Raw genomic sequence first — 13,872 nt, 5'->3', positions numbered from 1 at the left:
AGACTGTTTGATAATGCTACTTATGCATTAAATGAGCTGGATGGGATTGCCATAAAACTTTGAGTAGTAGGGAAAATAATCAAATTATTCAAGAGGCAGGAATCTACTGCCTATGAGTTGCCAGAATTAGAAGATAATAGTGGTCATTATACAAGGGCTAGTAAGAAAAATATAGAAGAGGAAAAAACAAAGGATATGGTTGCAGAGGATGAGGAGACCTCAGAATTTGGTGACAACTAGGACTTTGGCATATATTGGAGGATGTGTAGATTCAAAGGGTGTGGATGTCATACCGCTACGTGGACTTAGTGTGAAACACCCTGGAGTGTATCATTATCTAGCTTTCTTATTAATCTAGAGAGTCATTGCTATATTAGTCACTAGTGTTACTGTCTATAGTATGGATGGTTCAAAAATATGGGATTTTTGGACAATGTTAGTCTATTTTTGATATTCTTGATATTATTTCTTGTAAATATCCTAAAAAGGTGTAGAAAACTTCTAGAATAGGGTGACATGTAAAAAGCAAGCTGCTTTTCAACCAGTTTGGGAGATCTCATGCAAAAAAGAGGGGCTTCTGAATTCAGACGGGCGCGATTGCAGTTTTTAGGCAGCAAACAACACTCCGAATGGGGAAAAAAAGAAAGAACAATTTGGAAGAATTTTGACCAGGTATCCTACTATTTTACCCCCCTTTCGGAGCCAGCGGAACTATCTTATTTGCTATCTAACTAACAAAGAAGAAGGTGTTTGGTGCGCGTTTTTGGTCTACCAAGGAGCTCAAGGAGATCTAATGCTTGGAGATTGCTTCCGAGTAGTCCTATACAAGGATTTTGTCTATCTTCTCATGTTCTGAACTTTGTCTTAATATTATGTAAAGGCTTTGGTAGATTTGAATCCCTTGTCTATTATTTTTCTTCTCTTCTATCTTCTATTCTCTACTTTCTTCTCTCTCTCTCTGATCCTCGGTGGATACAACCTTTTGATTAAAACCCCTCCAACACCGATCCCTAGTATTTAAGAGGGGGATTTCTAGAATCATGAGGAGCTTCTTCATTGGTGGTCTACATCGATAGACTTCATCGGCATTGACACTCTACTTGTTACCCTTTGATCCACATATTCTTTAGTCTTTAGTTCGTGTTATCAATTGTGTTTATCATGCATTGTCATCTCCTATCTCTAAGCCACAATCTAAGTCAAATAGGGACATTAGGAGCTCTGGCATGTCTGTTATGTGCTTTGATGGAGAGGGCAGCTCATTGTAGAGCATGTATTTTTTCTTCTTGTTGAGTTTTGTGTCAGTTTCCAACCCCTATCAATGTGTGATTGTTCCATGATGGCTAGTAAGCATTGTGCCTATCACGTCAACATTTTTGATACAGTCGGCCGTATTTTGTCCCAGAATGGTTGGTTGGCTAGTTTCGTCAATTTTCAGCTATTTATAGTGTTGAATTATCAAAGTGAGAGCAAGAGAGTGCGCACGAGAGAGAGAGAGAGAGAGAGAGAGAGAGAGAGAGAGAGAGAGAGAGTATATTAATGTCTCTAAAAGGCCAATGTGGCCTATGAGACTAAAGCAATACATACAATGATGGTGTGTTTCTCATCTGGAACGAGAAAAAGATGAAAAACATGCCTATAAGACTGAAAAAAAAATGAAATAGTGTCCTATAAAAGGGAAACATGTCAGTGATCTGAAAGTGAGAGTAGAGAAAGGAAAACTCTTCATCAATGGCATGTCTGTTCTCTAAGGAGGTGTATCTTTGCATGGCTGAGGCGTCTCGGCATCTGTCTCCTGTGGCGCTCAATGATGGCTTTAATTTGTCTGTGGTGTGGATGTCTAGGCCTTCGTCCGGGTGGACGTGGGCGCCTAGACCGGGTAAGTGCCACTGCTCTATCCAAAGGGACACCTATATATATATATATATATATATATATATATATATATATATATATATATATATATATATATATATATATATATATATATATATATATATATATATATATATATATATATATATATATATATATATATATATATATATAGAGAGAGAGAGAGAGAGAGAGAGAGAGAGAGAGAGAGAGAGAAGAAAGGAAAACTCTTTTACGAAAAAAAGAAAGGAAAACTCTCCATCAATGGTATGTCTGTTCTCTAAGGAGGTGTATCTTTGCATGGCTGAGGCGTCTCGGCATCTGTCTCTTGTGGCGCTCAATGATGGCTTTAATTTGTCTATGGTGTGGATGTCTAGGCCTTCGTCCGAGTGGACGTGGGCGCCTAGACCGGCTAAGTGCCACTGCTCTATCCAAAGGGACACCTATATATATATATATATATATATATATATATATATATATATATATATATATATATATATAGAGAGAGAGAGAGAGAGAGAGAGAGAGAGAGAGAGGGTGGATGGTCGTCGAGGAGCGATGGCGACTCTGCTCGTGACGGGATGTTTCCTGCTGCCGTGATCTTCCCTGCGCCTCCTGCTCGTCTAGGGCAGCGCCTCGACCCAGGTTCGAACAACGAATGTGCACACAGAGCGAGAGAGAGAGAGAGAGAGAGCGAGAGAGGCGGACGGTGCTGTTTCCCTGCTCGACGTTGCTCGTCTGCGTCCGTCTGCCTTGCCGTCTGTAGTCCCGTCGCCCTGTGGTACCTCGGACGCCTGCCTGCCAGTCGCCTGCCCCGTCGTCTACTCCTGACGCCTCTCGCCTATCCCGTCGCGTGCCCCAGAGCCTGCCCCGTCGCCTGCACTGTCGCTTGTCTCTGAAGCCCCGTGGGCTCCGCGCCTGCGTTTCGCTTGCACTTCGTCCTTTCGCACTGTGCGTTAGGGTTTCGGCTGACGCCTGGCCCCTGCCCTGCGCCCCAGACTGTCCCCCTCTGCTATTGACTGCCCGCCCTGTGCTCCACCCTCCTGCCCCTGCACTGTTAGGGTTGTGCCCTGCCGCGCGCCCTCTTGGGACAAGTCACGACTGCGGAGGTCAAGGTTGCGTTTCCCGCTCTCTACCGCGCGTCAGTCCTCCCTCGAGATCCAATCGTGATACAAGATGGCTGGTCTGGACCTGGATTTCATAGACCAAACGGTGGCAGCACTTGGCCCGGATTCTAATACTGAGGAACCTGAGGATATGGTTCCGTGCACCAAAGAGATGCCCCCTGGTCTTGACATCCAGCCTGCGGGTAAACAGGGGTTTATCAGGATCGTTCCTATGCTCAGGTTGCTTCGGATTCTGTGGACACTCTGCTTGGCGATTATGTTCAACATAATCAGGAAGTCTTTTCTGACTCTGCACCTGATGATGTTCTAGAAGCCACTGTGGACCCAAAAACTGTCCTACGCTCCTTTTCGGTGTTTTATGATCGCGCTGTCATACTCTTCTTCACTGGTCGAATCCCGCTGCTTTCCCATATTCGCCAGTGGCTGCACAGTCTGCTACAAGGGGAATGTGTTGAAGAGATTTTTGTTGGGCCCCGAGGTTTCTTTGAGGTCTTGTTGAAATCTGAGACGCACCGTGCTGCTCTCCTGTCTAAACTGCCTTTGTTTTTTGATCGCCGGTTGGTTCATGTTGTTCCATGGCGCCCAATGGCCGATTTTCAGCGTCTGCTGCAACGTGAATGCCCTGTGTGGGTAGAAGTGGAAAATTGTCCGGCTGTTTATTGGCCACTATTGAAGGATGCTATGGCCGCTGTGGGCACTGTTCTGGTCCCTCCAAGTCTCAGGGCTGTGAATCGCAACCGCTTGTGTATGTTATGGGACACTGCAAGGAAAAGGCCTGCTTGGTTATGTCTCAATTGCTCTGGCATGCATCCGTTACACTTTCGTTTGAAATGGGGCAATTTTTCAAGACATTGCTTTTCCTGTGGACAATTGGGGCATTTTATGGCCGAATGCCCGGAGCAGCAACACACTTCAGATGTTGGCCATGTTGCGCTGCCCATGGAAGATATGGTGTGTGATGCTCCGTCGCTGGATACTATCCACCCGCCTTAAGTTCTGGACAAAGGTAAACAATAGGTTTCGGGTCTGGATTCCCGTGCCATTGATTGGGTTGAAGTACGTGCAAAAAAAGGCAACAGGGTTGTTGCTGGCATGGAGAATACTGTGCCTACTACCTCACAAGATTCCATGCGTACATATATGCGCAGGAAGGAAATGTTGTCTTCCGAGCGCTCTGCTCCTGCTATGGTTTCCTCTGCCCCCCGTCCTCAGCCCGCCCGGAAAATGTATTCGGATCGTCCAAAGGGTCCACCTGCTAAGCTGGTTTTTGATACCAGAGGCAACGTCATTACCCCGTGGGACCGTCGTTATCCCCGTTCCAACCCTAAGCCAGCAGATATGCCGTCTACTTCCAAATCTGGTCCTCAGAACTCTTTTGCTGTGTTGGCAGATTTCTTGGACGAGGGAGTCCTGGACATTCTCGCAGAAAAAGTCAAATTGAGGCAAGCTGTGCCTCGTACCTGATTTTGTTTTGAATACACATGAAAATAGCCACGTGGAATATCCGAGGAATTTGTTCTCGACACAAGCAACATGCCATGTGGACTATATTGCATGAAAATCAGTGGGATGTCCTGTGCGCTGTTGAGCACAAGAGTCACGGAGAAGCCGGAAAAGTTGTGGATTGTCATGGCTTTCGTTTGTTCTATGCAGGGACACAGGCCATGCATTATTCGGGTGTGCTCATGATTGTACATGACAAATATCAGCCTGTTCTTATTAAAAATGATGTACATGGCCGCTTTCTGGTGATTGAAATTTTATTCGAAGGGGAGATCTTATGGTTACTTGGCCTCTATGCTCCCAATGATCCGTTATCTCGTCGGGAGCTTTGGCAGACTTTGCAGACCTCCTTGTCACTTGGCAGACGGGGCTTCTTCATGGGGGATTTCAATATGTGTGTTGATTCTTCCCAGTCCACATTGGAGCATTTGGTAATGGATGCGCCGGAAAGTCGTATGTGGCATGAGTTGGCTCTTGCCGTTCTTAAGCAAGATCTCTGGTCCTAGCTACACCCGTCTTCTACAGGGTTTACTTTCCATTCTGCCCAGTATGCAACAACATGGTCGCGGTTGGACCGCATATATATCATGCAGAATGATGATTTTCTTCCCGAGATGCTCGAAATAAAAGTGTTGCAGCAATATGCCTTGTCGGACCATTTCCCTCTGCAGCTTGAGCTGCTTGCACAACCCATTGCACCTTTCAAGCAATTTCTGGAGAGACTCCCTTTGCGTTTCAACTCGTCTTACTTGAAGCATGCAATCTTTCACGGCTATATGCAACAATTGATTGACAGATTCTTCTTGGACTTCATTGCTTCATTTGAAAGATTGCTCTCTAATGTGCAGCGGGTTGCTCGGCAGTATGGGATCTATCATGCCTCTCTTTGTCGGCGGCGTCGACAGGCAGCGGAGGACCTGCTGGTTTTGGTTCGTTCTCTGCTGGTGGACACTCCGGATGATGCATTTCTGCTAGCACTGGCAATGCGGGTGACTGATCTTATTAAAGAGTTCCAGTTGAAATCGTATCAGCAGGCCAAATTGCTACATCTGACGGAGACTTTGCAAGATAGTGCGTGTCAGACCCATAAGTTCTTTCGAGCTCTCCATGCCTCGCCTGCTCGAGAGAATATGACCAGACTCGAGGATGCAGAAGGCCACCTTATCCTGGATCCGCAGACTATTGTGCATATGTGCAGGAATTATTTCAGAGACCTTCTCGGTTCCACTTCTCCACCTTCAGCCCAAATTACTCAGGCCCGTTCGGTTTTTTATGACCTGGTCCGCAATTAGCTTCCGCAGGACATGCAAGCTACTATGGAGTCAGATATTTGTGAGGCAGAGGTGGATATTCTTGACCTCTTTCACTACCACCCGTACCTTTTGGACTCTTGTCGCTGTCATTGCATCCGGGAAGGACGCGGGAAGGATAGTGCCGAAGAGCCGACCAAAGTCTTCCATCAATTGGAGATACTCTATTTCCAGGCCGGGAAAAAGAAGGGTGACTAGGTGCCAGAGAAACCTGCTGTGGAGTGCAAACGCCTCCACAGTAAAGCCGCGGTACCAAGGGACCATGTATATGACCCTCTTCGTGGACGCATATGGTGAACTGGCGAGTAACTCGTGAGCTGCGTCGGCTGGACTGAGCCGGACCATGAAGATCCCTTGGCCCTTTAGGACCGCCTCCACGATTTGTGCTGTGCCGATGCACAATGTGGAGTGAAGCCAGTCCCGAAGCTGGGCCCTGGCTGGGGAATGCCCTACTACCTGACCATAAATTGTTGTTTCTTTTAGTTCCAGCTCCTTAGCTCGAACGGCTAAGAGCTGCTCCTTAGAGAGGACGACGCGCAAGGTGTTTGACTGGGGGGCACTCGCTGAGTGCGCCGACGTCTGACCAGAGGTTTCCATTGCGCATACCTTCTGCGAGGACTACCAATCACGTCGCGGTGCTACCTGAGGGGGGGGGGGGGGGAGTTGCTGCAGATCGAGGGAGCAACTTGGAGGGTGGGGGATCAATGGCGAGGGGGGGAGACTGCTTCTGTTTTGACACGCCGCGAATGGATTGAGGTTGCGGACAGAGGCAGCGCGCCGAGGGCGGGGGGGGGCAGCGGGCTATCAGGGCGGGGGGGACAGTCCTTTCCAGGGTGGCCAGGCATTTGGGGAAGGGGGGGGCAGCGAACTGTCGGGGGTGGGGGACTCTGCGCAGGACCGGGGCCAAGGGTGCAGGATAGGCGTGAGTTAGGCGGAGGAGGGTGGGGGGCTATCGCATGGGGCAGACGGGAGGGCTGTCGCAGGGGAGTAGGCGGGTGGCCAGGCGCGCAGGGGGGGGGACTAGAGCCAGTCGGAGATGTCACTTGGGGGGGGGGGGGGGGGGCGGAGTAGAAGGCGGGGGAAGGGGAGTAGGGGGCCCAGTGATAACAGGCTGCCAGGCTGCGGTGGAAGGACAGTACGTCGGTAGGGGCCCAGTGAAGGACAGACGGAAGGGGGGGGGAGGCGCAGAGGTGGCCAAGCGGTGGGAGGGTGGCACAGTGGCGGCCAGGGAGGGGGACGCGATGACGGTCAGAGAAGGGGGGAGGTGCTATGGCGGCAGGAGAGATGGGGGAGGCACGATGGCACCACACAGCGATGGACGGGTTGAGCTTGCACCAGCTGTGCCATTTGGTTTAACCTAGGTCTAGCTTGATTCTTGCCTTTCTATAAAACAATCTTGGACATAGTTAGCAATTTAGCCTGCATAGAATTGACTTGCAAATGATCATCACTTGGATGTCAAAGAGATTTCTGAAGCACCACTTGCCATAAATGGACCAAGTGAGTCAACAAAAAGGAAGATTTAAGACTGACACACTAGTCAGCATGAAGAACATGCCAACATAAGCCTTGTCTTCTTGTATTTGCATGCACAATACCCTTTATCTTCAAGAAATAATTGTGCAAAGGAAACCCAAGGCTGCTGTCTAAGGTACATAGCTTGAAACAAGGACCATCTGAGTGCCACCCTTCTCTCTCTCCCTCTCTCTTTTTTTCTTTCGTAAAGATAATTGAATTTAGTAGTAAATATTTACATCAGACCATTCTTTTTTTTGTGGAGAAACTGGACATTCATTCAAGCTGGACCTGCCTGTTTACATGCAGATGTCAATTGATACACAGCTTTTATTATTTTTTATCAGGAGACTCCTTACTCCCCTTGAAATTCACCCAGGCATTAGTGCTTGGGCTTTTGACATGAACATGATCTGGGTATATACTACCAGAAAAAAAATACAAAGAACTTGACTGCAAATGGCCTCTTAAGAAAAGGATTATTGCACTCTATGCAGCAGCGGGATTCCTCTTAAGCTACTGTGCATCTCTAGATAAATAAAAGTTGTCCTGAATTGGTTTGACATTGCTCAGAAGATCAATAATGCTTCCACGCTCAAACACTGCAGCAGCTCCCATGCCCGTTCCTATACACATGGATACTATACCAAACCTACAATCTTTCCCCCTCCGCTTCATCTCATGAAGAAGGGTTGCAGTACAACGGGCCCCTGTTGCTCCAAGAGGATGACCTAAAGCAATTGCACCACCATTCACATTTACTTTTTCCACAAGTTCCAACTTTTGAGCACAATAAGTAAATTGAGAAGCAAAAGCCTCATTTATTTCAAACAGATCAATATCAGAAAGCTCAAGACCTGCAGCTTTCAAAGCTGCTGGAATAGCAACAGCAGGTCCAATACCCATTACTGCAGGGTCAACCCCTACTGCTGCAAAACTCCTAAAAACACCAAGGACTGGAAGATTCTTCTTCAGAGCAACATCTCTCCTCATGAGGACAGCAGCGGCTCCATCACTAGCCTGGCTAGAGTTTCCTGCAGTTGTGGAGCCATTTTTTTGGAAAACGGTCTTCAGCTTTGCCAAATCAGTAAGCGTTGTGCCAGGTCTGATACCATCATCAACTGATATGACAACAGGCTTCTCCTCACCAGACTTTGGGTTAACAAGTTTCGTTTCTACAGGAATAATCTCATCCTTAAACTTTCCAGCTGCTGTTGCAGCTGCAGCCCGAGCATGTGAAGTGACCGCAGCCTCATCTTGAGCCCTCCGTGAGACATTGTGACGGTCAGCTATATTCTCAGAAGTAATTCCCATTGGTAAGAGACAATCTTGCACCTTTTGCATTGTCTCAACCTTTGGATTAATAGAGCCTTCCCAAGCCAAAGGATTGACAGTCATCGACTCCAACCCAGCACCAATGCCTATGTCATAGAGGCCTGCTTTGATTGCTGCAACCACATCAGCCACAGCCTGTAGGCCTGAAGAGCATTGTCTGTTCACGGTCCGAATCGGAACGGTCTCAGAAAAGCCTGCATAGAATGCTGCCATTCGGCATTCATTTGCACGTTGGGAACCAGGAGCAAGCACAGTTCCCACAACAATATCACAGACTTCTGCAGGGTTTAACCCAGTCCTATCCACCACAGCCTTTAAAACAGGTGCCCACAAATCATCAGGATAGGTATCCTTGAAGCCTCCACGCTTTGACTTGCAGATAGGAGTACGGTAAGCTGCAACAATTACAACATCATCACTATGATCAATTGTCCGCTCATAGGAAGCGCTGTCACCTGCCGAGCACATCAGACCATTCTTTTTTTTTCGTAAATACATCAGACCATTCTCTCTCTCTCTCTCTCTCTCTCTCTCTCTCTCTCTCTTTTGTAAAAGTAATTGTATTAATTACGAAAAAGGTACAAGTTTCTCTCTCTCTCTCTTTTTTTTTCTTTTTCGTAAAAGGTAATTGTATTAATTACGAAAAAGTTTTCATGATTACAAGATACACGATGGCTCTACCCCATCGTGTGTACAAACTGACTGTTTACAAGAACCAGAGGGCCAAATAGTTACAAAATCATGGCAAAGACGCGGAGGAAATTGCCATGTGCCAGGGGCGTAAGTCCTCCCGAGAGAGGATGTCAGAGTGCCGGAGAAGATCTATCTGCCAATACAAGAAACCTTTAAGCCTAGCAATATGCCGCTGAACATTATAAGCAGAATCAAAAAGGAAAGCATTCCGAATGGTGCAGTTGTGCCAACAGCCCCAATATCGAAGAAAGTGAAACAAGATCTTCATATGTGGCTGTGTCGGTGTGGGATATAACGGGCGGATTCCACAGTGGTGGTGCAAAAGAAACAGTTGCCATTGGAGATTCGGCGCTTTGAAAGAGCTGAAGCAAGCGGAAGACCACCAATCATCACCCTCCAAAGAAAGACCTTATATTTGAATGGTGTCTTATTTAACCAGCCCTCCATCACAGTTACCTTCCACCATGACTAGGATTTATGCAATCCCCATAGGATATTAGCTTTAGTAACCAGCCATTGATGATCTTTAATCAGAAGATGATACACCTGGTTAGCTGAAGCCTTTTCTAAATGCAGCCGGCTTGCAAAGTCCCAATCCTGCCAGGGACGATCCGTAGCAAGGGCGGGAAAGGGTTGTCTGCTCTGAAGCACCCTCAAAAGTTGTTCCCATAAATACCTGTATCCACGGGGGATCCTGAAAAGCCTCCTGGCTGTACGAAACGACATGAACACATTTCGACTGGCAAGAGTAGCATCCGCGACCGAAGTTAAGCCCAAACGTGCCATACGATTGAATTGTGGTCGAAGCTCATGTTTACCATCCCACGAAATTAACCACGAGACTGCCAACAATTCCAATTGAAACGAATTAGTGGCTAAACGATCCTTCGCTGGATGCCACTGAGACTTTCGGAGGACCAGTTTCCAGGAACACACCAAATGGGCAAGTAGAGATGAGGAAGAACTTGAGAACCGTGAATTTGCATTAAGAACATGCCACCACGAACTGCGGATGTGGGTATTACAATGCAAAAGCCCGTGATCCTCAAGAAAATAACGGGCTATGACGACCCAAGGATGACAATCCGAGCACATGGCGCGAAAAAGAGACCAACGGAGTGCCAGCATATGAGTGTGGGCATCCAAAACAGCCCCTCCACCCATGCGTTTTGGGGTGCATGCATGCGACCAAGAAATCCAAGAAATACCCGCATGCAAGGAATCCTTCTTCCATAACATGAAACGAATAGACTTCGTAAGATCATTCAGTGTCGTAGTAGTCCAAGGTAGCAATGGCAAGAAATATGTAAGCATTGGCAACATTATTGTCTGGGCTACTTTGAGGCGAACATGGAAGGGCCAAGCTTGAGACTTCCAATACAGAAACTTAGCCGCCAGTTTCTGTGAAATCCACTGTAATAGCTGCTTTGGGGGAACATCAACCCCCAAAGGGTACCCAAGATGCCCGGCAATGGAGCCACGGGGGACAACCATGCCCTGCCAGTCCAGTGACTGCAAATCCGACTCCGTGCAGCTGAGAATGGCCGATTTCAAGGCGTTAATGCGAAGACCAGAAGCCTGACCAAAGAGAGCCCAAACATCTAATGCTTTGTGAAGATTATCTTTGTCCGCACGCAGAATCATAAAACTGTCATCAGCCAAGGATTGACCAATGAAGTGCTGTCCAGAGGGAAGCAACAATCCAGCCAACTGAGTAGAAGCTGCCATATGAGATAGCATCGAAAGAACCGGATGAGTCGCAAGGGCAAAGAAGAGAGGACTCAAAGGGCACCCCTGTCTGACAGAGCGGGCAAGGACAATTGGCTTGGTAACGCCTCCATTCAACATGACCCGCGAAGATGCTGCAACACTAATAGTATAGATCAGATGAGACATCCGGGCACCTAAGCCCATAGCAGACATAAGTTCTGCAAGGAAAGACCAGTCCAGATAATCAAAAGCCTTTTCCAGGTCCAATTGAACCAGTACGACCTCCTGATTTGAATGCCTTGCATAATCGATTGCCAGTTGCGCATTTAAGACATTGTGCAAAATGTTTCTGCCCTTAATAAAACCATATTGGAGAGGATGCACAATGGCAGGAAGATGCTTATGGAGGCGATTCGCCATAACTTTTGAAAAGATTTTATACATAGAACCCATCAAAGAAATTGGGTGCCACTGTTTCAACATGGATGGCGAAGGAACTTTTGGAAGCAGTTTAATAAGACCTTCTTTCCAAGAGGAAGGCATAATCCCCGTTTCCCATACCCGCTGAAACAAAGCCGTCAAAGGTTTCGCGAGCTGGGTGGCAAAAAACTCAAAGAACTCATTGGTAAGACCATCCCAGCCAGGACTTTTATCCTTAGGCAAGTGTAACAGAACATCCATGACCTCCGACTCACAAATATCTGTCTCCAGAGTAGATTGCATGTCCTGAGGAACTTGATTGTGGACCAGATCATAAAAAACCGAACGGGTATGAGTAATTTGGCCTGAAGGCGGAGAAGTAGAACCAAGAAGGTCGAGGAAATAATTTCTACACATATTCACAATCATCTGCGCGTCAAGAACCATTTGACCTTCTTCATCCTGGAGCCTCGTCATATTCTCTCGAGCAGGAGAGGCATGGAGAGCTTGAAAAAACTTATGGGTCTGACAAGCACTGTCTTGCAGAGTGTCCGTCAGATGTTGTAATTTGACCTGCTGATAGGATTTCAACTGAAACTCTTTAATAAGATCAGCTAGACGCGTTGCCAGTGATAGTAGAAATGCGTCATCGGGAGTGTCCACCAGCAAAGAACGAATCAAAGCCAGCAGTTCCTCGGCTGCTTGTCGGCGCCGCCGACAAAGAGAGGCATGATGGATCCCATACTGGCGAGCAACCCGCTGCACATTGGAGAGCAATCGTTGAAAGGAAGCAGTGCCCTGAGATGAGAAATCCAATAAGAATCGATCAATCAATTGCTACATATAGCCTGGAAGATTGCATGCTTCAAATAAGACGAGTTGAAACGCAACGGGAGTCTATCCAGAAATTGCTTGAAAGGTGCAATTGGTTGTGCAAGGAGCTCAAGCTGCAGAGGGAAATGATCCGACAATGCATATTGTCATAACACTTTCATTTCGAGCATCTCAGGAAGGAAATCATCATCCTGCATGATGTATATGCGGTCTAACCGCGACCATGTTGTGGCATACTGGGCAGAATGGAAGGTAAACCCTGTAGAAGAAGGATACAGCCAAGACCAAAGATCTTGCTTAAGAACGGCAAAAGCCAACTGCTGCCACGTACGTCTTTCCGGCGCATCCATTATCGAATGTTCTGATGTGGACTGTAAAGAATCAACACACATATTAAAATCCCCCATCAAAAAACCCCGTCTGCCAAGGGACAAGGAACTCTGCAAGGTATGCCAAAGCTCCCGGCGAGATAGAGGATCATTCAGAGCATAGAGGCCAAGTAACCATAAGATCTCTCCTTCGAATAAAATTTCAATGACCACAAAGCGGCCATGTACATCATTCTTGATAAGAACCGGCTGATATTTTTTATGTACAATCACAAGCACACCAGAATACTGCCTGGCATGTGTCCCTGCATAGAACAAACGAAAACCATGGCAATCCACAACTTTACCTGCTTCACTATGACTCTTGTGTTCAACAGCACACAAGACATCCCACTGATTCTCATGCAATATTGTCCACATGGCATGTTGCTTGTGGCGAGAACAAATTCCTCGTACATTCCACGTAGCTATCTTCATGTGGATTCAAAAGAGGATCAGGTACGAGGCACAACTTGCCTCGACGAGACCTTTTCGGCGAGAATGTCTAGTACACCCTCATCCAAGAAATCAGCTAACACGGCAAAAGAGTTCTGACGACCAGATTTGGAAGTGGATGGCATATCCGCTGACTTGGGGATGGAGTGGGGATAACGACGATCCCATGGGGTAATGACATTACCTCGAGTATCAAAAGCCAGCTTAGCGGGTGGACCCTTAGGACCATCTGAAGACACTCTCCTAGCTGTCTGTCGACGGGGAGTAGAGGAAACCATAGCAAGAGCAGAGTGCTCCGAAGACATCATTTCTTTCCTGTGCATATACGTACGCATGGAATCTGGTGAGGCAACAGGCACAGTATCCATCATGCCAGTAGCATGCTTGTTGCCTTTTTTCGCGTGTACATCTACCCAGGCATTGTCACCAGAATCCAAACCCGAGACCTGTTGTTTACCTTTATTCAAAACTTTAGGTGGCTGGGTGGCATCTTGCGACGGCGCATCACACACCATATCTTCCATGGGCTGCGCAACATGCTCGGCATCTGAAGTGTGGTGCTTCTCTGGGCATTCAGCCATAAAATGCCCCAATTTTCCACATGAAAAGCAATGTCCTGCAAAGTTGCCCCATTTCAAACGAAAATGTAAAGGATGCATGCCAGAGCAGTTAATGCGTAACCAAGCAGGCCTTTTTCGAGCAGTGTCCCATAACATACACAGG

At 47.2% G+C, this 13,872-nt stretch overlaps 1 protein-coding gene and 1 pseudogene across 4 annotated transcripts in view; both read right to left on the bottom strand.

Moving 5' to 3' along the window:
• Nucleotides 1–13,872, bottom strand: part of LOC148037282 (putative LRR receptor-like serine/threonine-protein kinase At1g56140) — a 268,988-nt gene that overhangs the window by 19,270 nt on the left and 235,846 nt on the right. The window lies entirely within an intron of this gene.
• LOC148037284 (3-ketoacyl-CoA thiolase 2, peroxisomal pseudogene) lies at nt 7,566–9,151 on the bottom strand (annotated as a pseudogene).

Source organism: Lygodium microphyllum, chromosome 4, assembly GCF_053477565.2.
Source record: "Lygodium microphyllum isolate KBCC chromosome 4, Lygodium_microphyllum_v1.1.10, whole genome shotgun sequence".
Lineage (NCBI taxonomy): Eukaryota > Viridiplantae > Streptophyta > Polypodiopsida > Schizaeales > Lygodiaceae > Lygodium > Lygodium microphyllum.
The sequence above is the reverse complement of the archived record's forward strand: the minus strand, read 5'-3'. Positions and strand labels throughout refer to the sequence as shown.